The sequence below is a fragment of the Rhinolophus hipposideros genome, assembly GCF_964194185.1.
Source record: "Rhinolophus hipposideros genome assembly, chromosome: 2".
NCBI classification, from domain to species: domain Eukaryota; kingdom Metazoa; phylum Chordata; class Mammalia; order Chiroptera; family Rhinolophidae; genus Rhinolophus; species Rhinolophus hipposideros.
The window spans coordinates 542,493-569,739 of NC_138048.1; the positions used below are offsets into that span (position 1 = coordinate 542,493).

Here is a 27,247-nt window from a genome sequence, read left to right on the forward strand (position 1 = left end):
GAGCACAGGGAGACCAGTGTATCTGCCCAGGTTTTCCAACCTGCACAGTCGTGCACCATAAGAAACCACTCTGTTGTAAGCCACTACATTTTGGGTGGTTTGTTACACAGCAAAAGCTAACAGAAACACATATACCACATTCATCACTAGTGAGACTGCCCGGGAGAAGGCAACTGCTGGGGTGGGAACACATGAGCCTCTCTCCACCCACCTTCCCCACTACGCTGGTTAGCCCTCCACATCCCAAAGGAAAGCTCAATTCTGGGTTCCCGTTCTGATGCTGCTACTTTCCAGTTGGCAAGGAATGTGGACAAGTCACTTGGCTTGCCTCAGTTTCTCCAACTGCAAAATAGGGTGGATATTCGTAGCTGATGAAATTGTTGTGAGAATTAAATACAGTTGTGCTGACACACAGTGAGCACACAGAGAATGGCATGTCACCGAGAAGCTCACTGTGACAACATGAGACACAAGAGGATAACATGCTCTGTGTAGAGGGCCCGACAGGGCCCAACATGCACATACGCTCCACAAAGAACAGCTGTTACCATTACTTGTGTACCGAGGCCAGAGGCCAGTTTCTCCTTTGTGCAATGAGGACATGGGCAGGATGCCCTCTGACGTGCTGTGATGGCATCAGGGAGGCGGGCCTGTTTGCCTGGGAAGTCTTAGGGCGGCAAAGGAAGTGAGGAGCGGCTGTTTCCCCATCCAGCCGACTCCGGACCCTGGCCCTCAGCCAGGAGGGTGGTCACCTCCCTTTGACCACTTCCCCCAGAAATTCCCCAGGAAATGCCACTTTGAGTGAGGCACCCCATAGCCTGAGCGCAAGTCCAGCCTGCAGGCCCAAGTGCTTCACGCTTCACACCCTCCCGCTAAGGTAACCTGAAGCAGAAACTAGTAGGCACAGTAATTAATATGCGGATATACATTTGTGTGTGCATATATATACATATATGTTGCTGTGTGTCTATGTATACATGTACTGCTGATTCGATAACAAACGCATTTGCCTCCCTAAGAGAACAACAACAGCAAAGCTGGCAGTGGTTGAGAACAAGAGGCTGTAGCATACCACAGCTGTATGTGCTAAGCCCCCTCGTCTCCACACGCATGGCTCCAGCCTCCGGCCTCCTTCTCTGCCTCCAGTCTCGCCCCTGCGGGTCAGTCCTGCACTCAAGCCCCCAAGACACCCTCTTCAAACTCACATCTGATTACTGTAAAGCAGTGGGCCAGATGGCGAAGAACGTGGGCTTTGGGGTCAAGCAGCTTTGGAGTTTGAGGCCATTTGCTAATGGTGTGACCTTGGGCAAGTGACTGCATCTCCTTAAGCCTTGGTTTTCTTATCTGCAAAATCAGGATCATAAGAAACCCTACCTGATGAGGCTGACAGAAAGGCATGACGCATGTCAAGTCACCTAGCACTGCATTTGGCAGGTCTTATCAGATCACACTGGGGGGTGTTTCTGCCTGCCCAGCCTCCATTCTCACTTTGAGTGAGGCACCCCAATTTTCTTTGGTGAAGCCCCCTCCTCCACTCTTAGTTCATATAGTTTGTGTCACCTGACTCCACCCCTAACTCCAGACTATCTCGCCCCGTTGCCAAGGTGATTGGCCCGGGGTGGGCATGTGACCCAAGCTAGGAGTCTAGCTCGGAGCAGGGAGTCTGCCCTGGGAGTTCTGCTGGGATCATTAGCTATAAGAGGGTTGTAAGCCTGGAGCAGCAAGGAGCCATCCTGGACAGAAAGGCTGCCTGGGAGTGAAGTCCTGAGACATGAAAGAAGAGAAAAAGACACCAGTGTCTGGAGACAAAGTTTAAGCCCCAAATCAAATTGCACCGGAAGCCCTGTCCATTTCAGAAATAGAGGGCAATACATTCAGCCTTTGGCTAGTAAATCTGGGTTCTGTTTGTTTCTTTGTTTTCATCACTTGCAACCAAAATAGTACTAGTTACTACAGCCTCCCTGCTCAGACTCCCGATGGCTCCTCTGTGTTCACTCCAGCACTCCAGCTCTGGTGCCACCTGCCTTCCTTTTTGACCTCGACTCGGCCCTCACCCCTCCCAGACCCCATGCCACCCAATACTGCCAGCCATTACCTGAACACATCGTGGGGACTCAGCCAACAGCTTCCACCCAATGTCTCCTCCACTCTCTCCACTTGCTCAGGTCCTGCTCACACCCCAGGTCCAGTTCAGATGTCACCTCCCCCAGAAATTCCCCTGAAGACCCCTCCACCACTCTGAAGTGTCAATGTCACCTACCTCTGGCTTCCTCCCACTCTCTAATTATATCCTTGTGGTTAAGTTCACTTCGTTTTTACCTATTCAAAAATCACTATCTCACTGTATTGTTTAAGAAATACACATCTTGAATTGACTTAGAATTTGACCAATTCAAAATTGGTTTTAACTTGCCAAGTGCATTTCCTGAACCACAGGCCTTCTGGTGCGTGCAGGACCAAATGAGCCGGCACCTGTCCTTGGGGGACTTCAGTCTGAAGGAAAAAATTTCCAATTTGGCTCAAGCCCAGGGTTGCAAAGCTATCAGTTTTTAAAATGTTATAATCAAACCAAGAACATGAATTTGACTTGGGGATAGTAATCAGTGACATTTATCAAGCCACTGCTTCACTGCATATGGCATGCTCAAGCACATGTAAGTTAATCCTGTCCCACATTGATAGATGAGGAAACTGAGGTTCAGGGAGGTCTCCCCAAGGGGTTACAGCACCAAATGGGCTGGGATATGACCCGTCTTCCTGTGCCCCCCCAGGCTGATCTCAGCAATGCGCGAACTCACTATTTAGGGGCAGCTTGGAAGTGGATTAAAAATTCGTCACTTAAAGCTCAGAACCGCTGGCTGCTCACGAGCCACCCATGCTCACTTCTGCACGGGATGTCTGCCTCTGGCTACGACATGACCCCTGTTTTGCAGGCATCAGGTTTCAGAGTTACTGTGTTTGCTTCCGGCTGCCAGTGTGATCAGAGTCTTGGTGGTTAGTCTGCTAGGAAGGTGTTTCAACACACAACTGTGTTGACTGTGGTGACTTCCCCATACGTTCCTGCCAAGGGTGGCACCCCAGTAGCCTCTAGAAGGCAGATCAGAGGAACTGAGCCTAGTCAATGGGTGAGTCCCAAATTCTAAGTGTGTGGGGAAATATGCTTGACTTATTTATAAAAAGTCCTGTTCCAGTACCTGTTTCATTCTCTGCAAAGTGGGGATGAGGAAACTCCAGGGGCTGTTGTATGGCTGGAGTGAGGCACCGTATGGAAAGTTACAGACACACTGAGTGCTCATTCTTCCATGTCCTCCCAGCCTTGAAACTGGGGCCACCTTTCACGCACATGCAGGCTCACCCACCCCTCGCCTTTGTTCAGGCCCCTCTCCTGATCTCTGAGCCCCGCGAGGAGCTCCGGAACCCAGTACCACCAGGTCAGCCCCACTGTGGGTGGGCCCTAAGCCAACCTGAGCCCCACTCCTCTCTTCTCATTCTCCAGGCAACTCCTTTGCCCTCAAAATGTAACTCAGCTGCCACCTCTTCTAGGAAGCCTTTGGAGAACCTGTCCGGATGTGCACTCCGGAGCTCCAGCTCTGGGCTTCCATGGGCCTGGGAGTCACCCTCATCTCAGCACTGTGTGGTGACTTCCTCTTTTCTTGTCCCATCCCCCAGGGTACTGTCAACACCCCCAAGACATAAACAGCATGTTGCTCACCAAGCAGGTCTGTCGCAGAATCGGCCAGGCACAGAGCCAGGGACCCCATAGGGAGTGGGCCTCTCTCAAAGGGAAGCAAGCAAGGAGGAAAGCAGTGGTGACCCCTAAGGTTACCCCTACACTCTGCAGTTCCATGAGCCAATGAACAAAGCCCCTTTTCTGTGTAAGCCTGTTGGATTTGGATTTTCTCTCACTTTCAACTAGAAGGGTCCTCACTGACAAACAGGCTTGGTAAGGTGACCTGGCACACGCAAGGTCACATGGGTAAGAATGTAGCAGAGCTGAGACTCACACCAAAGTCTGGGCTCTCCTGCTTCGGCAGCCTGACCACACTCCAAAGTCCAGGCCCAGATGACAGCTGGGCACAGCCTGGACACTCCCCTCTGCCCAGAGGTACACCTCTTCCACAGAAACAGCCAAAGCATCACTGATATGGATTTCTGGGCATTGGTTTGCTCATCCATCAACTGGAGCTAATGAATCCCCGCACCCCACCTCCCCCCAAACACAGACTTTCGGTGACAGTCAAAGGGCACCTCACACTGCCTGGCCACCCAGGACTCAGTGAGTGGACGCCGCAGTATGGACCATTCACCTGCCCTCCTCGTCTGTCTAACGGCCTGCAGACCCTGCTCAGCAGACCCCTGCTCCAGCTCCGGCTTACGTCTGCCCTATGCACACCCCGCCCATACATGACTGACCCTCCTGGCCTGGTAGTCACTCCACTTCTGGGCAGGGGTCTTGAAGGCTGAACTCCTCCAGCTCTTTGATGATGGGGGTGGGGTCCTGCATACTCCCTGCTCACTCTAAGCCCAGAAGAGGGTCTCCAAGTTGGATGAGGCTGGCAGGCCTCTGGGCGATGGGGGGCTCATTTCCCAGGACAGGGTCATCTGGAGAGTATTCAGGGACACACAGGCAGCCTTTTATGCAGGAGACCCCCCATGCTTCCAAGGATGCAGGCTTTTCAAGGTGCAAAGGGGGAGGGCAGGGGCAGGCCTGCCAGGTCAGAATTTATTTGGTGATCAAGAAGCAATCTCCTTTTATGCTCAAGCAAGTAGAGGCTCAGGAAAGGCCTGTGATTTAACCAGGCTAGCACAGGAGTGGCGTAGAGCCTGGACCTACCCAGGCTTTGTGGGACACTGTCATCTACACAGCGCGTCCCACTCGCAGGTCAGGAGGCCTCCAGTGTCCTGTTGAGCAGAAAGGATCTCTCTTAGCAGAGCCAAGCTGAGGAGGCTCCCGTGACAACTGGGACTTGGCCTGGACACTTCCAGATGTGTCCGGGGAAGGAGAGGCTGTGGATGCCGTCTCTCCTCAAAGCCCGGGTTTCTCTCCCTGCTCCAGACAACAGAGCCCAGCCCGCTCGCGGTGCTCTGCCCAGAGCTCCAGGATCCTGCAGCCCCAGCGGCCTCTGGCCGTCTCTGTCCGCCACCTGCTCTCTACGTCACCTGCAAATCCACACAATTCTTTTGCAGTGTTTAACTTTGCTGCATCCTGAGCCCCGGTGTCTGTGACATTGTGAATCTGGCGTGTTGGCTGCATTTGTTGCTTGATGAGCAACGTGTATCTACAAAAATAAAACATGCCCGACCAGACCCCTCCCTTGTTGTCTACCCCTTTCTCCTTTTTATCTGGTTTCTTTATCATTTTTGCATCCCCAGAGACAACACAATGCCTGGCTCACAGTAGGTACTCAGCACACAGTAGGTGTAAAATGATTAAATTCATGAGCCAGTGAGGTGCCTGACTCTGTATGGAGTCCTGGAGGACTTCAAGCTTCCTGACTCCTCCTGGCCATTTCACAGCTGAGGACATGGAAACTCGCGGGGGAAAAGAGCTTGTCAGAGGTCCCCGGGGAGCCAACAGAAACACCTGCTCCACAGCCCAGCTGTCCTAGCTCTTGGTCATGCACTTTCTGCCTTGCCCTCAGGGCGTCCTCTGCCCAGCCGGACTGAAATGGGCCTTCCCTTTGGCCTCTCAGAAAGGCACCACCTGGCTAGGCTCCCAGCTTGTGCCTTGAAGCCTAACAAAGGCAGGTCACGACCAGAGACCACCAAACTGAAGGCTGGAGCTCTGCGCTCTGAGCTGCCTGACCGCTGGGGTCATCAGGGGCTCTACAGATGGCTCAGAGGATACCTTTGCTGACGGCGCGCAGAGAGCAGCCCTGGGAGCTCTCAGTCCTGTCACCGAACCTCCCCTCACTCTTAGGGGCCAGTGGGACAGACAGCCCTCTCCTTAGCGCTGGAGTCCAATCCACTGCTGATGGAAAAGCTGAGACCAGTAATGGGGAAGTCATGAGATCACTCACCCCTGCCCCCAGCACCCTAGACAGAGGCCAAATGATGCACTGAGGGGCTCAGAGTCACTCTGGGTTCAAATCCCAGCTCCCCAACTTACAACCACGGTGGGACATTGCAAGGACATCCTGACAACTCTGGGCTTGAGTTGCCACATAACCAGCAGTGGTAGTCATTCCCCTTTCCAGGTTGTTATGAGGGTTAGTTGGGGAGGCAGGACTAGGTGGGGAGTCTCCCTGAAGGGCAGGTGGCCCCAGGTCCCCATCTCATCAAAGGGGACTTCCCAAGGGACAGCACCAAACAGCATCACCGAATCTCTCATTCTGTGTTCGAAGCTGCGCCACCCACATGGGGACCGTCCCTCAAGTCCCTCCCGGCCTCGGGGGTCTGCAGGCCCGCAAGGTTCTACTCTGGGTCATTTCGAAAAGAAGCTGCAGTTGTCATCTTGACCTCATGGGGACTCCAGGGGACATTGCACAGAGGGGGAAATGGCCCTGGGGAGTTACTGAAGGGGAGAGCTGCCCAAGGCCGACCCTAATGGACTGACAGACGGCAGGAAATGCAGGTGCAGGAACCTGAGGAAGCCTTCTGCTCCCTCTGCCCAAACCCCTGTGTGCTTGAAGCTTATGCTCCAGGAAGTAAGGGGGGAGCAGTTGGAGAAAGAAACGACACCAACCACACTCCAGGAGCCCTGGAAAACTGTGTGACCTCTGCAGGCCTCAGTTTACTCAACTGTAAAATAGGGTTGTCAAGAGTCCCTTTTTCTTAGGGTTGTTGTGAGGTCTCTAGGCAAAGAACCAACCAGCCTGAGGGTCTTTGGACTGTCTACCCCCACCTGTGCGTCGGGCTGGTCTAATGGCCAGGGGAGTGAGAAAACTTCCCTCACGCAGCTGAGGCTGCCTTTCAGGCAGCTGTGGGGAAACACCTCGGGTTCCTGAGCCCAGGGTGGGCCTGTGTGTCATCCAGGCAGTGAGAACAGGTTGAAGAAAACAGTTCCAAGAAACAACAAAAAACCTGAAGAGAACCCAGAGACCCTAAGCACGGCAGGCTGCCCTGACAACTGGCAGCCTCTTACAGGTTTCTCAGGTAGCCGAGACCCCCTCCCTGCCCTGGGCCAGGTGGCTGGTACTCACAGTGTCACAGGGGAGGGGGCGGAGGTCTTCCTGAAGCCCCAGCGCCCTGCCTGTCTCCACGGTCCTTGGGGACAAGCTGTGGGCCCCCCCCTGCAGGGCCTGAAGTCTGACTTCCTCCCTGCTCAGCCAGCATCCGGGAAACCACGCCCCGGGGACAGAGTGCCAGGCACCCTGGGGCCCCTGCCTGCCCTCCCACTGGGCCCCAGACACTGTCCAGGGGGCTGCTTCCAGGTCTGGCCAGTCCAAATGGCCTCAACAGGCAGGCCCCAGAGGCTCTGGTCAATAAATAATACAGCTCCTTCCCTGGCCGGTCTCTCGTGGCCGATCGCGTTTCGGGGCCACTCGAGTTTCTGCAAGTCTGCTTTGTTCAGAATACTGGGCCACTCTGGGTCTCTGACCACTCCGGTGCTAACCCTCTCACTGAGGGTCAGCATGAGCAGGCAGGACAAAGGTGGCCCGGCAGAAAGGCTGTCCTACTTACTCTGAAAGCAGCTCCAGCCTAAATGGGACCCAGGGTGGCAGTCAGCCTGGTCTCCTCTGGCCCAGCCAGGCTCAGAGGTCTCCGTGCACTCAGCTCCCACACTGCTGGTGCCACCCCAAGGCCTTTTCGCCTTTGCCCCCCTGCCTGAGCACCCCCCATTCCTAGAGGCCATCCCAGGCCCCTCCTCCAGGAAGCCTTCCATCTGAATTCCCGGTTGCTAGTCTGTCTCCTTTGGGTATCAATCATCATCCCTCTTCTAGACAGTGGCCACCGCCTCCTAACTAGTTTCTCCATCCCCCAGCCCTTGCCCCTCCCTCTCCACAGTCTCATTTCCTCAAAGCAGCCTGACTAATTGTTTCAAAAACAGAAAGCACATCATGTCATTAACCTGCTTAAAACCTTGCACTGTCTGTCCCCTCACCTCAGCACACTCTCAAGCCCTCAAAAGGATCTGGCCTTGCTGACCTCAGGGATTGCACATTCCTCCCTGACTCCTGCCCCGGTCCCCAGTGTTCTTCAGGCACCCTCCTGCCTCCGGGCCTTTGCACCTGCTGTTTGTTCTCTCTTCCCCAAGTCTTACGAGGTCACTCCTTCCTGCTTCTCTCAACTCAAGGCCACCTTCTCAGAAAGGCCTTATTTGCTTTTCTTTAAAAAGCTGTTTTATCAAGATATAATCCACTTTCCATAAAATTCACTCATTTAACATGTACAATTCAATGATTTCAGAATATTCAGAGAGCTGTACAAATATCACCACAATTTAGAACATTTTGATCGTTGAGACCCTGTACTAATTAAGCAATCCCTCTCGTTCTTCCTGTGCCCAGTCTGGATAAACACTCATTTACTGTCTCTAAGGATTTACCTACTGTGGGCACTCACGTACATGGAACCACACACTCTGTGGTCTTCTATGCCTAGCTTATTTCACTCAGCACAATGTTTTCAAGGTTTATCCATGTCACATCAGCACTTCTTTCCTTTTTATAGCTGCCTAACTTTCCATTGCATGGATGGACTGCATCAGTTATGAGAGTTGGGACAGGCCTTTCTTTTATCTTCCTTTTTTTTTTTTGAGTTTGACAAATTTATTGGTATTTTAGTAAAGACATTCATCTCAGTCGTTTCTCTCTCCCATCTTGACCTTAGGTTAATATTGCATTTGAGCCAAGAAAAGAATATGTAGGAGAAGGATATTATTTCAACATAAATGGTAAAATGGACAAAAATGAAGTTTGCCTTCATTAAAGCAAGTTAAGTTCATGTATCTTGATATAATTAAACCAGGTAAGTAAGAATGAATAGTTCTATACATGTTTCCATTGTTTGACTTGGGGCTTACTCTAATTTAAATGCAAGTGAACAAGTGTTAGCAATATGTACATGCTGCTTCTCTGGAGTTATTACTTATTAAAAGGACTGAGTTATTACTTAGTTACCACCAGTGGACAGTCTGAAGCTGCCTGCAAATACGAAGTATGACAGTAAGTTCAGGAGCTTGTTGCAACGCTGTTGCTAACCTTTTCTCATATCAGAGGGATTATTCATTATGAATCTGTACCAACTGGACAAAGAGTTAACACAGTTTCCTATTTGGAAGTGCTGAAAAGGCTGCGTGAAAAAGTTAGACGGAAATGACTTGAGCTTTTCACCAACAATTCATGGCTCTTGCATCACGACAATGCACCAGCTCACATGGCACTGTCTGTGAGGGAGTTTTTAGCCAGTAAACAAATAACTGTATTGGAACACCCTCCCTACTCACCTGATCTGGCCCCCAATCACTTCTTACTTTACCCGAAGATAAAGGAAATATTGAAAGAAAGACATTTTGATGACATTCAGGACATCAAGGGTAATACGACGACAGCTCTGATGGCCATTCCAGGAAGAGTTCCAAAATTGCTTTGAAGGGTGGACTAGGCACTGGCATCGGTGCATAGCTTCCCAAGGGGAGTCCTTCGAAGGTGACCACAGTGATATTCAGCAGTGAGGTGTGTAGCACTTGTTCTAGGATGAGTTTGCGAACTTATAATTGTCCTACCTCGTATAACATTATAGTTTTTTTGAGGAAATCATTATACTGCATTTTTCTTTTATCTATGACTATGCTTTTATAGATGTGGTTAACTGTCACATTAAAATAGAACTCATATGCAATACAAAGTACAAACAACAACAACAACAACAAACACCCCTACAACACACAGCTTAACAAAGTGGTGGAAGATTCCATAAAATGTTTAAAGAAGCATTTACTTTGCTTCTATTTTCAGTACCTAAAATGTGCTTTTGAGAAGCCACTGGTTACTATGTGCTATTGTACTATAGCATGGTTTAAGTATATACATGGTATGTTCAAATCGAACTGGTTTTCACAAGTTAGTAACTTAAATGTTTCGGCAAAGTTACAAAAAGTGCATCTTTTTCATTTTCCATCTTCATACAGTGTTGACTTTTTTGGTGTTTGTTACCTTTTAAACATAAAACAGCCAAATATTTAAGTACTATATACATTTAAAAATTTTTTGTGGTGGTTTGTATTTTAAAAGAAATAGCTTCCGTATGAGTTGCCTCAAGATCTGGTGGAAATGCTTAAGAAAATAGCTATAGCTATACCAAAAACCAAGGGAAGTACATTCAAAATACTGACTTACTTTGGTAGCAAATGGTTGTTCTTTGAAGACTAATGGAGGTAGATAAGACCCTTTCAGGTGACCCTTTCAGCCTATTTCATATACTCAACAGTTTACATAACATTAAATTTTTTTTAAGAGCTAAGCATCTGTATACACTGGTAGCAATGCAATATCTAGTTTTTGACTTGAAACAAAACAAATGCCCAGTAGGAAAAGAAGCAATATTTTAATTTTATCTAATTACTAGTCCAGTCCCATTTTCCTCCCAATACAATACTCCCTTCTGTAGAAGGCTGTTCCTGGGAGCCAGAACGTTTAGGTTAACAAGGGCGTTGAGTTAGAGAAGAACTGCTTACAGTTTAAACAGACAATAACTTTTTGCTTCCCTATTAATGTGCTGATAGTTATGTCTAAAAATAGATATAATTCTTAAAAATGTACCATTTCTGATTTTTAAAAAATTATCTGTAACCTTTGGAAACTAATCACACGAAACTACAAAATTAGCAACTGTCTTGAAGTCTGTATATAAAACATAAATTACCTCTAATTTCAAACTCTCATTTATTAGTGTACCACTCAATCTTAAAAATAAATAAATAAATAAAAGGCGGCTCCAAAGATAGTCTTGTACCATTCTTTAAAAAGGAAACTGTTCCTTTTAACTTTACATCCACCCACACCCCAATTTCAAAACACATCATTTAGTTGTCTTGGTCCTGGACATTTCCAAGATGAGATTTTGTATTCTGCTCTCGTAGGTTCTGGTCATCAGAAACCACACGCTTTCCTTTACTGAAGGCATTTGGTCCTGCTGATGTTGGTGTAGCCCTTCCAGTGTTTTTCCTTCTCATCTTTGCTTCTGGAGGCATTTCCTCTGCTTCTCTACCTTTGTCTTCATCAGAAGCTGCTGCTACTGAAAGAACAAGAGGCGGAACCATTTCTTTAGGCTTACTTGGTCCAAGTTTGATGGCTACGGCTGGGGCTTTCCTTGTCCTCTGACTGTCCACGGCGAATCCAAACTTGGAGCTCTTTGCAGGCCTTGCTGGGAGGTCTGCAGTGTCTTCCTCAGCGGATGGCTTCTCAGCGCTGAGGCTGGGACTGTCCCCTCCATTACTGGAAGAAACAGTCCTAGTTTTCAGAGGTTTATCTGCTTCTTCTTCAGGTCCTCTGGCAGCTCCAACTCGCTGCGGCTTCTCCTCCCACCTTCCCGTCCACCATTTTCCCGCCACGAGGGAGAGGCCTTTCTTGACCACCCCAGGTCACCTGGCCTCTTCTGCAGCTCTATCACCCCTCCTAGTTTTATCCTCTTGCCTCTAACCCCTGTTTCAAGACATCTTCATTTACTTGTTTTGTTTATTGTTTCTTTCCTGCCTGAATGTCAGTTCTGTGAGGCCCAGGCTGTCCGCCTGACTTACGGCTGTACCCCAGGGCCTAGCACAGGCCTGGTACACAGTAGGTGCTCAGCCTTTTCCACAATCTGCTGCGGTTGCTTGTGCCCTGCCGGACCTGAGCTCTCTGAGGACAGCACCTTACTCACCAATAACCCTGAAATGAAACTAGTAACACAAGGCGCTCGGGCCCCAGGTGTGTTGTCCTGGAGGGGTGCTCCTCACAGTGGGTGTCATCTGGTCACGGTAGAATGTATACTGAGCAACTGGCATCGTGCCACACATACAGTAGGTCCTCAGCCCTGCACAGACTCCATGTGGGGGCAGGCAATGGAGCAGCATGAGGCAGGGAGGTGGGGGTCGGGAGTCGGCCTACAGGGCTGAGGTGCTGTGAGTCCCATGGATGCAGGGTAGAATGGCCACCAGGAGGACCCTGTGTACCTTGGGCAGTGCCCAGAACAAAGGGGCACAGTGTAAGCTCTGCCCTGCAGCATACTGGGCTCCCCCCACAGAGGGACAGGGGACTGAAAACCCATCCTTGGCCTCAGGTAGTTCTGGCCACTGCAGGATAGGGGAGCAGATGGGTTGGGGGCCCAGAATGCAGGCCCCAGTGTGATTGTGTGGGGGAGGCATCATGAGGACAGAGATGCCAGTTCCAAGTGGGAAAGAGTCTCCCTGCAGCAGAGCTGCCCACACATGACCCAGGCTAGGGAGCCGTGAGCTCCCTGTGCCAGGAGGTACATGCACATGGCCTCTTACTGAGGGGCACCAGATGGCTAACTGTCCTGGAAGCGACTGGGAAGATCCCAGAGCCTGGCTGCCAGCTGCTCCCCACTTCTCCTCAGAAGCACCACGGTGGGGAGGGGCCGGGGGCAGGGTCTGCTCAGCTGAGGGCTGCCCTATCCTCAGTCAGGATCCTAGGTGGGCTGCCCCTCGCCACACGGCAGCTCAAATGCCCAACTGGCCCTTGAGGTACAAAAAGTGACCTTTTGTTCCCAAAATAAGGCCACATGCAAAAGCAATTTTCCTGCCTGATGCCAGAAGCTGAGGGTTACTAGTACCACAGAGTAAGGCCTGTGACAGACAAGCCTGGAGGTGTGTGCTTAGAGACAGAGCGTCAACACAGCACCCACCCCAGCCCGGGCCAGCCAACAGGCATTGACTCATTTAATCTCAAAACAACCCTAAATGGCTTTAATACAGTAGAAAGGAGTTGAGCCAAGTTTCACACTCAGGTCAGCTTGACTGCCAAGCCCACTCTCTCCCCACTTCATCCTTCTGCCTCCCCCAGTGCTGAGACGAAGAGGGAAGAAGGGGACAGGCATCAATGGGTGCTCCCTGGGTGCTGAGCCAATGAGAACCCCTTTAGAACCTCCCCAAGAACCCTGCCCACATGGCGCTGCTCTCCTCGTTTAACAGGAGGAAACAGGCCCAGAGAAGTTTACCAACTCGCTGGCCACTGCACATCTGACAACCTACGATTCCAGCTCCTAAGTTCTGTCGGGAGGTGGCCCAGAGCCAGAGGGTCCCCTCTCAGGGACTTCAGGCCAAAGTCCCTGAGACCGGCCTCAGCGTCTCAGTTGCAGCCACTGAATCCCTGGGCAGAAGGCCAGGGCAGGCCATGGCAGCCTGTTCCCCACACACCTCTCACTTTTCCAGATGTGAACAGACTGGGCCAGGGGAGACAGGCTCATGTGGAGGGGAATCTGAAGACGCAAGTGGAAAACTATGCGCTGTCAGATTACACCCTCCAATTTGTCCCTGCAGCTGCCGCCAGCCTGCCTCAGGCCGCAGACCTGCTGACTCAGGTCTCCCCTGGCAGCTGAGGAGGATAGGATCCTGGCAACACGAGCTTGGTCTGTCTGTTTGACTCAGGGAGTGGCCTTAGCCCCCCTTGGGGCCCCCAACCAAATGGGGTCTGGAGAGCAGAACACGTCTCCCGCCGCCCCCAAAGCCCATCCTCAGCTAGCCTTGGAGGTGGCCTGTACTTATGGGTGCTAAGTGGGGGTTTGGGGCAAACCCAGTGTCAATTATGGTCCCCACACCCGCTCCGACTGAGGAGGCGGCCGCCACCCCACGAGTGCTCACAGCAGCCCAGCGGTGCAGGCCTGCCCATCACCACTGTTTGGCTAGCAGTGGCCACAAACGCTGTGCAAGCACTGACCACGAGCCACGAAAGGCTCTACCCACAGCCCTGTCCAGGAAACAGGCCTGGAGAGACCAGTGTGGGGGCTGTGCCGCCTCTTCAAAGGGGTCAGCCCCTGGCAGAGCACAGTGGGGCCTCCCGGGGCCTGGCCTGCTGCACCCTATAAACAACCCGAGGTTTCCAGCACACTAGCCCCCAGAAACCATAAGAAAGAATGAGACACAGGAAAATCCAGGGCTGTTAGAGGGAGAGACACATGGGCCACTAGCCGGTCTGTCCTGGCCTCCAAAGATATCTATGCCAGGGTCTAAGGAGGGACAAGTGGCTGTTGACTCTCTCCGTGACCACAGCCAGCCGGCATCCCCATCCAAGTGAAGCCCTCAGCGTTCACTGTGCCCTGCTCCCCCAAAGCCTGCCCAGGCCTGAGGTCAGTCCCTGGAATGCCTCCTGTCCATCCATCCAGGCAGAGGGCTAGGGTCCCAGACACTCTCACCCAGCAGCAGAGGCAACTGTGGCCATTGTAACAGTGCCTTCGAATTCCAGTGAGAGCAAGCCGTATGGCTGGGTGTCTCCATTCCCTTTGGCTTCCAGGAAGCTCAGCAATTGACACTTCAACAGAGGCCCACCGGATACTGCGTACAACTACTCTGTCCTGTCCCTGCCTGCACCCAGGTCACCCCATCCTATTCCAGACTGTGACCTTCCTGGTCCTGATGTTTCATCATTTAACTTATATAGGTGTTTCCTATAAACTGTCACAAATATTTTGGGAAAGAGGGAAGAAAGGGAGGAAGGAAGAAAAGAACAAAAGAAGGCAGGCAACCTTATATAGTTTGTATAGCAGGTAATGAAGAAAAAAGGAGAATCTTCTAATCCCTTACCCTTTGAAAAACTTTTAAGTAAAAAATATGCCATTAGGTGTATCCAGATAGATGTCTTCCAAATAGGCAGCTACAGTGTTTCCCCGAAAACAAGACCTAGCTGAACAATCAGCTCTAATGGATCTTTTGCATCAAAAATTAATATAATACCCAGTCTTATTTTACTATAATATAAGATGGGGTCTAATATAAAATAATATAATGTAATACAGGGTCTTATTTTTGGGGAGACAGGGTAGCTGCCTGAGCCCCTCCCAGGTATAGACCCTGCCCCCCCACACTCCTTGACAGATGGAGAGGCTGAGGCCCCAGCCTTACCCGAGGTCACACAGTTTCTGTCCTGCTGCCGCCTGATCTCAGCCCTTTCAGCACTGGCAGAATCTGGGGCACACCTCAGGGTGGGTGTCCTTTTCCCCAGGGGTAAGGAGCTCTGCTCCACACTCCAAGTGCATAGGGGCCCATGTAGTCACACCTCGCCAACTGTCCAACGTAGGGGAAGTGTACTAACGACAGCAGCAGCAATCGTAGCTAATGCTCACCCAACCCTTGAGATGTGGCAGGCCCTGTTCTTTGTGTATTACATCATTTAATCCTCATTAATCCTATAAGGATCTGCAGGGAGGAAACTGGCCCGAGAGGTAAGCCACCTCGCACTGCTGATAATGCCACAGCCAGTTTTAAACTTGAGCAGCCAGGTGCCTGAGTCTGGGCTGAACTCTCTCGACTGCCGTTGATGGTCACGTGAAACAGTTCTACGCTGTGCTCTGAAGGAACAAGCGGGGGCCTCTAGCATTCATGGGTAACAGGCTCAGAGAAGGCGGGACACAGGGCCAAAGTCACACAGCTATGCCCAGTGTCTGTGTGTTATGTAACGAAGGCCAGTTCCCATACACATGAGGGAGTTTGCCAACCACACTGTCCTTGCCTCGGGCACCCTCCACTGGGCACTCCAGGTCCCAGCCAAGTGCCCTCACACTTTCTGACCAGCCTTCCATCCTGCTCCCTCCCTCCTTCAACTCTGAGTTTTTCCGAGGAAGTCCTGGCCGGGCCTTCCTTGGACCTCCTGGAGCCCATGCAAACTGGCCAGCCTGGTGCTCATCCCCCCTCCCCCCAGGCAATGGCTGGGCAGCGGCATCCACACACGCGTCCCCTGGTACCTGAGGGTCCTCACGGAGATGCAGTACTTCCACATAAGGCTCCACACAGCGCTGCCACCACCCTTCATGCCTGGCTAGGTGGGGGAGAGTCGTCAAGGGGCCCAGGTTACTGTCCTGCGAACCTGGTCTCCTCCCCACTGGGGGCTGTCTCTCTTCGCTGGCTGTCAGGTCACTTCCTTCTTCATGGTGGGAAGAAGAAAGAAAAGGCCCAGAGTCCAGGGGAGAGGGGGCGTCACTGGCTCCTACAGGCCACCACAGGTCCCTGTCACCGGCCTTGGTGTCCTTGGGCCAGCTTGAAGGCACTGGCTCTGTTTGTCTGGTCCAGACCCTCCTGGCTGAGCAGCCCTTGCACATCAGACCCTATGGCTTCTGCACAACCTTGTGCCTGCTTCTAGCCAGGAGATAGCTGTGGCTGGGGGCCAGGGCAGCAGTGAGTCACCAGGGGCGGGACAAGCGGGGGGCGTCCGCCTTGAGGGAAAGCACACAGCTGGGCTGCCCGGAGCAGCCCAAGGGTTGGTCCTGTGTCCAGAGGCTGGCCTGGGAAGAGAGAGGCTGAGCCCGTGAGAGAGGTGGGCGGGGAGTCAAGGGCGGGCCCACAGCCTCCCCCATTTCCCCAGAGGCCTAAACCCAACACCCGCCTGCCTGCCCACAGCCCGGCCCACCCGAAGCATTGGCCAGGACAGAGAAAGGGGCTGTCCCCTGCTTGGCTCTTGGAGGAAGCTTAGGGTAGACAGAAAACAAAATAAAGACAAAAGTAGGGCTGTTTCCTGGTAGAGTGGCCACCCACGAGGGTCTCCATCTGGTGAGAAAGATGACACCCCGGCCCTGCCAGGCTGCGCCTTGCTGTGTGAGGTGCTGGAGGAGGCTGACTCCTCTTCGACCTTAACCGCTGTCTCACCACCTCAGGCTCACATAGCCCCGGATTCCAGAACCAACTCATCTAGTTCTCCCAACAGCTTTATGAAGTGGATTGTCAGCCCATTTACATGTGAGGAAACTGAGGTACAGGTGAGGGAAAATCACAGGCCTAAGAAGTGATGGACCTGGGATTTGAACCATGGCAGCCTGGTAGAGCAAGTGCAAGCCAGCACCTCTGTGTAGAGATGGGGGGTAGGGATGGGGTCTGTGCCTGAGCTGGGGCCCAGGTGGAGCCCCCACCCTCACCCCCCACCAGCTGCTCCCAGGCCCAACCCGGGGCAGGCAGCTGGGGCTTCCCAGGAAGGGTCCCCTGGGACAGTGACTCACTGCTCAAAGTCAGGACTCACAGAACCCACTTCTCCCCACCCACAGCCCCCGGAAGTCCCCCAGAGGGCAGGTGGGCTGCGACCCTGGCACCCTGCAGGGCCCCAGGCATCAGGGACAGCTGTCAATGCCATCATGTCCCCAGTTCACCCATGAGGAAATCAAGATTTAGAAAGGGGCATCGCCGGCTCCCAGAAGGTCTGAGTTGGCATCTCCAGGTCAAAGTTTTGTCTGGACCCAGGCCCTCTGCCTTGGCCCATAAAACATGGAAGTTCCATTTCAGATTCCAGCCCGATTTCTATGGCAAGGAACACAGCTGGGCACACATCTACCCCTCAAGCTGGGAAAGAACTTTTAATCTGAAAGCAAGATGGGTTTCTGCAAAGGCTGTGGCCTCCCTGGGGGTCTTAGCAATCCAAATTCTGTCTCCTCACCATCAAAAGCCACCACAGTGGGTCCCTATCTGCCACAAGCACTCCTCTGTAGCACCCTGGGGAAGCGGCTGCTCAGCCTCAGCTTGAACACCTCCAGTTCTGGGAAGCTCACCACCTACCCAGGCCGCCCACCCCCTCAGGTGTCCACTGGCCTAAGGAAGCTCCTCCTTGGATACAGCCTCACTGCCACTTTTCACGCTGGCCTCACTGCCCGTGCACAGAACAAGACCTTCATTCATAGTTACCTGCTCTGTCACTCACCAGCAATTTTCCCAGCATCTCTTGGGGATGGAGGCAGCCTCTGTTTACACACCTGTACCTACTCACTCCTATATTCACCATCCATCCACCCATCCACTTCTCCAACCAACCATCCATGGACTTACTCATCCATTCACAAATACACACACCCCTCTCTCCGTCCCTCTCTCTCCCTCCCAATCATCCATGTATCCCCTCATCAGACTTTCTATTCATCTGTCCACTGGCCCATCCATCTCCACACTCACTGCCCTCTGACCTGGGCTGGCCGCTGTCCACAGAGTCAAGAGCTCTAACAGGTGGTTGCAGCAATTTCTTTCTCTGCCTGAGGCATCTTCTTGAAGGTGCCTTTCCCTGGCTGCCCTTTGTCTCTTACCTGGTCCCCCAGGTTTCCTCACATCCCTGGCAAATTTGAGGCTTCTCTACCCTAAGCCCTCCTGTTGCCCACCAGGCTCTGATTTCCCATGTCTCCTGGGCCCTACAGCCCCAGGTTATGGGGCAGAATCCCTGGGCCAGGGCTCAGCACCAGAGACACTCACCACCTAGCTGGGAGGAGTATTTGTCATGGGCACCTTCCATGCCTGCTGTGTGCCAAACTCCAGTCATGGCTGGCACCAAGTGGTGCTTTGGGGCCTGGAGGTGATCTCAGACAGGTGTCATTTCAGGGCTAGAGACCCAAGATGCTTGTGGAGGCCTCTTCAACGTACTTCTCCTGGAAGATACCCCTTTTACCAAAACCTCCGTAGGACCTAGGACCTCACCTTGTTCTTACTCTTGGCTGTGTCCATCTCCGTTCTAATTGCATCACATTGGGGCTTCCTTCCCCCCACTCTACAGATGGGAGGACTAAGGCACAGGGATGGGTGTGGCTTTCTCCAGCTTCCATAGAACATTACTCACTTCTCAGAAAGCTGCTTTCTTGGTTTGGATAGGTGGGGGGAGAGGTAAGGGGACTGTTTGAGGGGTTAGGAAAGCCTTGGGGATGAATCTGATGGCACAAAAGGAGCTCAGCGGGCCCATCCAGCAGAGGCCAAGCAACGAGCCGCCTCTCATGCTTTCATTCACAGAGTGGCCTGAAGATCTGCTTATAGAAGGCACTGTAACCCCCATACAGCCATCACTCTGGCCCAGTCTCAAACCTGAGCAGCACATGCTACCCCCTCCAACTCACCCTGCACTGGCCCAGGGCGCCAATGGCAGCAAAGGTTGTCGCACAGGAGAATGCCGGGTGCGGGCTGCCAGGGAGTGTGCTTGGGCTACCCCCACAGTTCTCATCATGTCCTCTCTCAGCCTCTCAACAGCCCTGAGGGCTGTGTCATTATCCCCATTTTCTGGTTAAGGAGACTGAGGCTCCCAGTGCCCTCAGGTCTCCTGAGTGTCAACTGTCACATTCCATCTGGCCTCAGCACTGACAGTGGCTTGTCCCAGAGAATTGGACAGATGCCTACTCATCTCTGACTCCCCTGTCCCTCACGAATCTCACCTATCTGATCCCTGCCTCCTGGCTGCAGTGAGGAATAAGTGGCACAGGCCGGCAGAACGGCGTAACCCTGGGTGCGAGATCTGACCTCTAAGTACCACCTTCTGTAGGACACCAGGTGCTAACATCAGCTGTCATTCCCAAAGCCCCTGGCCTTGCCAGGCATGTTAGGGACGGGCTGTAGCCCTCCTTCTGGTGGGCCACAGAGCCACCCTCACAGGCTCCCTCTCCCCAGCCACACCGCTGAGGCCGGCGAGAGCGGTGACTCACCCACCACACTGGAAATGAAGTCACTGCCATTCCGGCAAAGAAAAGGGTGCATGTGTTCCCTGGGGGCTGGGCCTGCCAGAGAGGAGACAGCTCACGGTTTGTATTCACCTGAGGGAGGCAGCAGCTCCAGGACAGGCTGGGAGAGGGGGGTGGTCACAGGGTGCGGACCCGTTCAGGGGGTGGGGCCTGGGGGTGTCCCTCCTCTGGAGGTCAAGTGAGGGTCTTTGAGTCTCGGACCAGCCTCCAGGACTAGCTAGGTTTGTCCCCTCTCTTGCCTGTGAAGACTGCCTGTGGTCTTAGGGCTCTGAAATTCCCCAACCCTGCCTCTGACTTAGGGACAAGCTACCGCACCGTATCTGCCTGTCTCATCCACAAAATGGGTGCATTCCACCCCATTCCCACCTGGCGGGATGGAGGCAATGGGATTTTTAGGCCAACCTTAGCTCCCTACCTGTTCATTGGATCTCTGTGTGCCCTCTCCTGTGGTCTCCCTGACTTCAGCCCATCTCCCATTGTCCACTATACGTTTGTTCTAATACCCACCACCATCCCCATGGCTGCCCTTCACCCACAGAAGAAAGGCCAAGCCTTGCCTGGGCAAAAGAGTCCCCTAGCCATCTGCATTGAGCCCTTCTGGGCCTCCTGGCCGACCCACCTGAGACCAGGAATTCTGCACAACTGTACCGGTTACAATCCATGTGCCCTGCAGATCTCTCCCCACTCTGGGCAGTTCCTGTGCCCGCTGCCTCCTGTTGGGAGTGGCCAGTGAGAAGCACAGGCAGGAGAGCAGGAGGCAGACAGTGGTCAGTCAGCGTACTAGCTGCCTAGGTTCTCCTCCGCCCCTGTGCCCCTCTGCAGCCACAGTGCCCGGTGGGCAGCCCTTTGCACACAGCTCTCTCTCCTTCTGGGTTCATGTACCTGTTCCCTCCCCCACCCTCAGGCTGGGGCTGGTAAGGCCTCCCCACTATTGCCAGCCCAGATGCTCCATCTTCCCCTGCAGGCTCTCCCAACCCTCACCCCCGCCCCTGCATGCAGCCAGCAATGCATACAAACTTTTAGTAAGCTTGATGTATCCTGCCATGACCCAATACACTACCCTTCAAGCTGCCTCACATCTAGAAAGGCAATTATTCATTCGTTTGCTTGCTAGTTCATCCATTCAACATACATTGACTGCTTTACTCTGTGACAAGTATCACTTGAGGACTTTGTGAGGAAGGAGCTAGAGCCTAGGAAGAACATTCTGATGGAAGGAACAACCAGCACCAAGTAAGCAAATCAGTAAAATGACTTCCAGCTGTGATCTGTGCCACGAAGACAAATAAAGCAGAAGAGTTTTCTGGTGATAAGCTTCCCCTGGCTCCCTCCTTTCCTGCCTCACATCCGCTCCATTCCCTAGCCGGAGCGGTAGCCATTTCCCACCCTGGATGTGCATTACCCGTGTCTGCGTCCCTCGCTGGCATTGCTCTGAGCGGCTGTGGAACGTGGGGGAGAGTTTCCATGCAGCTTAGGTCTTGGTGCACACAGTAACTGTAGGCAGTGGCAGTCCTTCTTATCTCCCTTTTTGGCAAATTAACAAACTGAGGTCCAGATACCTTGCCCAGGATGATCTCTAAACCCAACTTTGACTCCGAAGCCAGAGCTCTTTCTCCTGCGTCAGGCTGAGACCTAAATGAGTCACCATCATTTATATTTGCAGACTTCCAGTGGAGCCCAGAGCAGGGCCAGGGACAACACACATCAACCAAGTTGGCTGAGCATCAAAACCCTTAACCTTCCTGTTTCTGAACGAGCATTTGCCTTGTGAGGAGGGGGTGCCGGAATGCCCCTGTTTTCCAGATGGGAAAATGGAGGCCCATGGCTAAGAGCAGTGGGTCATATGGGCCCACTGGTGAGCTCCTAGCCTCCTGGTGACTGGCCTTCCTAGGTTCTCCCATCTTGTCTCAGGCCACTGGGAAGCTCAGGGGCATGCAGGGCTGGCCACTGACTCAGGCCGGGGGTCTGGGAAGCCCGTCTTGGGGAGCACAAGAGCCGCTGGCCACGCAGAGCCTCACTTTGTTCACTGCAGAGAAGGTAGGAACAAGGGAAGAAGCAAGGACCAGGGCGGCTGACGCTCACTCAGCCTCAGGTGGTAGGCCCAGAGGTGAGGACAAGTGACTGGATTCCAGAAACATTCTCAAAGCAGAACTGGTAGAGCTGCTGATTGATAAGATAAGGAGGTCAGAGTAAAAGAGAAGTAGAAGATGGTGCCTGGGTTTCCGGTCTGAGCAACTGGGAGAATGGAGGTCCCATCGATGGTGATGGGGACAGCTACTGGGAGATAGGCGTGCGGGTGATCAGGTGGGGCAGAGTGGTAGGGACGACACCTGGTCCAAAGGGACAATCGCTGCTCTACAGGAATGTGGTCTCCGGTTTTTCACAAGCCAGAAACCCAGATTTCTGCATAAAAGCTCTTGATTTTAGATGTTTGCAATAAATTCAAATTAAAAATGTCGTATGAGCTAATTCTATGCCAGCAAAATAAAGCACATTTGTAGGTGTCTGGCCCACAGACCAGCTCTCATACTCTGTTCCTTCTCACCCTGTGAGAGTCATGGAACGGCCACTTTCTCCAGGAAGCTGCCTATTATTGGTCCAGCTCCAGAGACATATGTGGCTACACACAGCCACCATAGGGCTGAAAAAACCAGCCTGGGAGTCATTTGAGAGTGGATATGGGGTTTAGTCATCAATTTCTCATGCCCCCAGCAAATGATTTGACCCAGAAGAGGCATCAAAAAACGAATTTCTGATGAATGGATGATCAAGTCTATCATTTGATCCCTCTGATTTTCCTTTTGCAAATTAGGAAACTCAGGCCCAGAGAAGGAACTTGACCAGCCTAGGGTGGGAAATGGGGTCAGGGCCTGCTCACTGTTCAACCTCTGTTTGCCCCCAAGACTGGATGGGCAGGAAGCATGAAGACAAGTGCACAGTATTACCAAGTATTGCCACAGGAGGGAAAAACAGGATCCTCGGCAGCTCCTTAGTGTCTGGGGGAGACTGTTCCAGAGATGTCTCTCCAGGAACCTGCTATGGTGGTCGCCAACTGGGGTCAGGGCAGAGCCAGACCCAAGACTGGACACCGCTGCGAGGCCTGGCTGTGGGACGGATGGAACCCCAAAGGACAGGGTCTGACATCAGCTATCAGTCAAAATGACACTTCCCTTTTGGCCCTGGGAAGGTCGGACAGTATCAGGGACCTTTAGGGATTGTGCCGAGATATGCCACATAGGGAAATCAGACAGTGGAAGCAATGGAGGCCCCCGCCCAACTCCCCCAATGCTGGAGATGGAGAAATGGCGTCTCAGAAGTGTGAAGTGACTTATCTAAGGTCACATATCCCAAGAGCAGCAGATCTGGGCACAGGGGTTCCGACTCTAGGACCTTTACCTTCCTATGACGCTGAGCTTCAGACAAGCCACTGCTCACACTCCCGCCCCTCATCTGCAAAACAGGGAGAGAAATGGAGCCTGCCTCCAGGGGGCTTTGTGCAGAACAGACACTGGAGAACTGATGCTTTGTAAAGCCACGTGGGGGATTAGGAAAATAAAGCACTGGTCTTCTTAGCCTCCAGTTTCTGAATTGTTCTGGATGTGGCAATCTTTAAAACTTCCAGGGAGAGACGTGTCACTGTCATCCAATAGTAATAATTCCTAATGGTGACTGAGTGCTCCCTACAACCAGGGCCTACAGGCGATTAACTCCCCAAATCCTTCAGCCCATCCTATCAGGCAGATACTATTATTATCTCATCTGTAGAGTGAAAAACACACCAAACAGGGTTTACAAACATGCCCAGGGTTATATAAATAGGAAATGATAGAGCTACAATATGAACCCAAGCAGTTATGCTGCAAAGCACATACTGTAACCACTATGCAACACAACTTTCCTACTCTGGCATGGAAGTCCTTCTCAGTGTCTAACCTAAATTCCTTTTGATGTAAGCTGTGCCCATTCTCTAGCTTCTTCTTATGCAAAGGAGAACACCTATTTCATTTGACCCCTGTCCTGTGCTGAAAGACCTAAATTCTTTGGACCCTGGCTCTTAGCTCCCTGAGTCCCAGCATATAGGTCGAGTTACCCCAAACAGGAAGCCTCCCCTTGGGTGTGTTGTGTGGAGGATTGGGATGGATGCCCCTCCCTGGGCCAGGGCCGCAGCTTGTCACTGGCCTTTCTTTTGTAGCAGCTGCTTCAGAGCTCTTCTCCCAATCCCCAAGGAAGGACTGCCAGGTCTGCCTCCCGCCTAGCTTTCTCCATGCATAGACAGTTCCAAATTCATCCTCACACTGCCTTTCTGCTGCAGACTCTCTCTGTGGACATTCTAATATTTAATTTAATACTATTTAATATTTTCTATTAAAATCACTTGGCTTAGAAAATTGGACCCAAGCTTCCTGATCTAACTCCCAGTAGGAAGTACAGGAGACAGAGAACAGGTTAAACGACACCACTGGAGGAGGTGATCAGCCAAACACTGAATGTGGGACATGCTACAGGCAAATGGCCCAGTTTTCTTCAACAAATAAACTGCACGGACGAAAAAGTAAGGAGCACTTCTGGCTAAAAGGAGACTTAAGAGGCACATACGCTGTATGGATCTCATTGGGATCCTGGTTTGAACAAATCCACTGTAAAAAGACATTTGTGGAGACCATCTGGGAAAGCTGAGTATGCAAAATACTGGGGAGCAGGTGGAGAAAAGATGAAACTCCCCGGGTGAAGCGCCCTCCTCTGGTGCAGGCGTGTGATTCACGGTGGGACCCTAAGAAGCCATTGTCTCGGCTTCCAACTGTCTCAAATTTACAATAAAAAGTTAAAAAAAACAATGGCAAAATACCAAATTCACTGGATTTCACCTCTGAATATAGTTGTTTTAAAAGGAAACTTTATATCACTCTCCCAAATGGAAAACTAGTATCACTTGCTGTAAGTAGAAGGTTACCATGAAAACAAGACAATGTTATTCAATTTCAGGCAGATACTGTTTCCTGCCAAAGGTGCTGGGCTTCAAACCTGCCCTGTCTTTGTTTCAAAGAAGCTCTGGGAGAGAAGTGAACTTCCTCTCCTCATGGGCCCACCTGCGTGGGAACACCGTACAGGTAAAGTCCACGAAGCACATGTTCTCACTTTCTGCTTTTCCTCTGTCAGGGAGGGAGCAGTGATAAGCTTGGGGGCAGATCCACCCAGCTGGTAGATCCTGCAGCAACTGGCAGCTTTCAGCACCACATGCCTCAAAAGCTTTAGAGCTGGGATACAGAGGAAGAACCTGAGGCCCAGAGTGGGACGGGCACTGCCCAAGGTCACATGGCAAGTCTGGGGGTGGGGAAACTAGGAAGCACAGACTCCAGGTTTTCTGACCATCGAAAGTTTCTCGTTTACAGATATTTATTGAGCATCCACTGTGTTCCAGGAATGGGGGATGGGAGGGCAGGGGTGAATAGACACAGTACCCTGGAGCCAGCATTAGGAAGCTGGGGATGGAGGAGACAAACGCTAAGCAAACGAATGGGATAATTTTGGTGTTGGTGAGTGTGATAAAGAAAACAAAACTCGGGTACATGAAAGAAAACAACTAGGGAAAGCGGGTGTTATGCTAGACAAGATGATCGGGGGACCTCTCTGAGGAGGTGACATCTGAGCTTAAAGCTGAAGGACTGAGAAAAGGCAGAGAGGCGATCTGGGGGCAGAGGGCTCCAGGAGACATGAGAGCCTGAGCACATGCAACCAAGCCCTCAGCAATTCCTGACTCTTTTTTCTAAACTTAGTATCTTTAAGTAATTTCAGACTTACAGAAAAGTTGCAAGAAGGCAAAGAATTCTTATATATCCTTCACCCAGATCCCCCCACGTTAACAACGTACCTCATTTGCTTTATCATTCTCTCTCTCTCTCTCTCCACACACACACACACACACACACACACACACACACACACTTTTTAAAAAGTTGTTTGAAAGTTGCCCCCCTCAAGCCCCTGCACTTCAGATTATCTTCCCTAAAAACAAGGACATTCTCTGGCATAATCACAGCACAATTTTCTAAGTCCGTATGTTAACATTGATTACTACTGTCTTATTCAGAGTTACCAACTCACCTAATGTCCTCTGTGGAGAAACAATCGCTGGTTCTTAAGCGTCCTTTACAAACATGCAGAGGCACAAACGTGTTCTCAGGATGGCCTCTGAGGAGAACAGCTAGCCTGACCTTTTGGAAGTGGCCAATGCAGCATGTGGACGCCCAGCTCAGGCCCGCACCAGCCCCATGCAAACGTTTACTGGAGACTGACGCAAAGGGAAAAAACATGCAGCCTACACACACCTGCCAAAGTAGTCTCCTATATTTCGAACCAAGTGAAGAGAGTTAATAAAGCTTTAAAATAATCTTTAAAAGACTGTAAGAACAGCCCTACATTGCCCAATCCATTTGTACATTATTGTCAACCCTTGTAAACCCAACCCGAGGCACATAGGGTTGCAGGGCCAGGAAACTGCAGCCTCTTTGGAAATGTTCCCCTTGCACAATAACACAGGGTTGTAAATAAAAAACAGCCTGTCTTTATGTGCAATTTTGACATTTTGTTGACTTGATCGCTGAGCTATTTGGTGCCCACTTAAAGTCAGCACTTTACAGAGGTGTGTGCCTCACTCACCTCCCCCTAACCCGAGTTCTGACCACCACACCACACACAGGCTCTGCTGAGCGCACACAGCATGTGCATGTGCTTTGTGCTCAACTGTCTCACCAGGAGCCTGAGAATGGACCACTTCACAGATGAAAGAAACAAGTTTTTTCACAGTTCTGGAGGCTGGAAGGCTGACATCAAGGTGTCCACAGGGCTGGCTCCTTCTGAGGCCTTTCTTCTCAGCATGTACACAGCCGTCTTCTCACTGTGTCCTCACATATATACAGTGGCACCTCGGTTTGCGAACATCTCTGTTGACGAACACTTCGTTTTACGAATGCCATAAATTTTATGGATCTACAGTATCACTAGATAGTAAAATTCATGCTAAATTTGCAGTTATAGGGGTTGATTTTAAAGGTCTGGAACGGATTAATCCACTTTGCATTACTTTCTATGGGGAAACCACGCCTTGGGTTTTCGAATGTTTCAGAACTCAAACGGTTTTCCGGAATGGATTATGTTTGAAAACCGAGGTACCACTGTATACTAATCAGGGTTCTCAAGAGAAAAGCATGTGTGCGCACGTGCGCGCATGTACACACACACACACACACACACAATAATTACATTTGTGAACTCATCCTAGAACAAGTGCTCCATGCCTCATTGCTGAATGTCACCTTCGAAGTGCCCCCCTTGGGAAGCTAGGCACCGACGCCAGCACCTAGTCCACCCTTCAAGCAATTCTGGAACTCTTTTTCTGGAATGGCCACCAGAGCTGTCATCCTATTACCCTTGATGTCCTGAGTGTCATCAAATATTCCTTTCAATATTTCCTTTAACTTCAGGTAAAGAAAGAAGTCATTGGGGCCAGATCAGGTGAGTAGGGAGAGTGTTCCAATGCAGTTATTTGTTTACTGGCTAAAATCTCCCTCAGAGACAGTAAGTACCGTGTGAGCTGGTGCATTGTCGTGATGCAAGAGCCATGAATTGTTGGAGAAAAGTTCAGGTTGTCTAACTTTTTCACGCAGCCTTTTCAGCACTTCCAATTAGT

General features: G+C 51.5%; 1 protein-coding gene and 1 pseudogene across 6 annotated transcripts in view; both read right to left on the reverse strand.

Annotated features, from left to right (window-relative positions):
• Window positions 1-27,247, reverse strand: part of IQSEC1 (IQ motif and Sec7 domain ArfGEF 1) — a 497,252-nt gene that overhangs the window by 113,345 nt on the left and 356,660 nt on the right. The window lies entirely within an intron of this gene.
• LOC308487780 (PEST proteolytic signal-containing nuclear protein-like) lies at window positions 10,967-11,483 on the reverse strand (annotated as a pseudogene). Its single transcript has one exon. The product of its transcript is annotated as a PEST proteolytic signal-containing nuclear protein-like (transcript).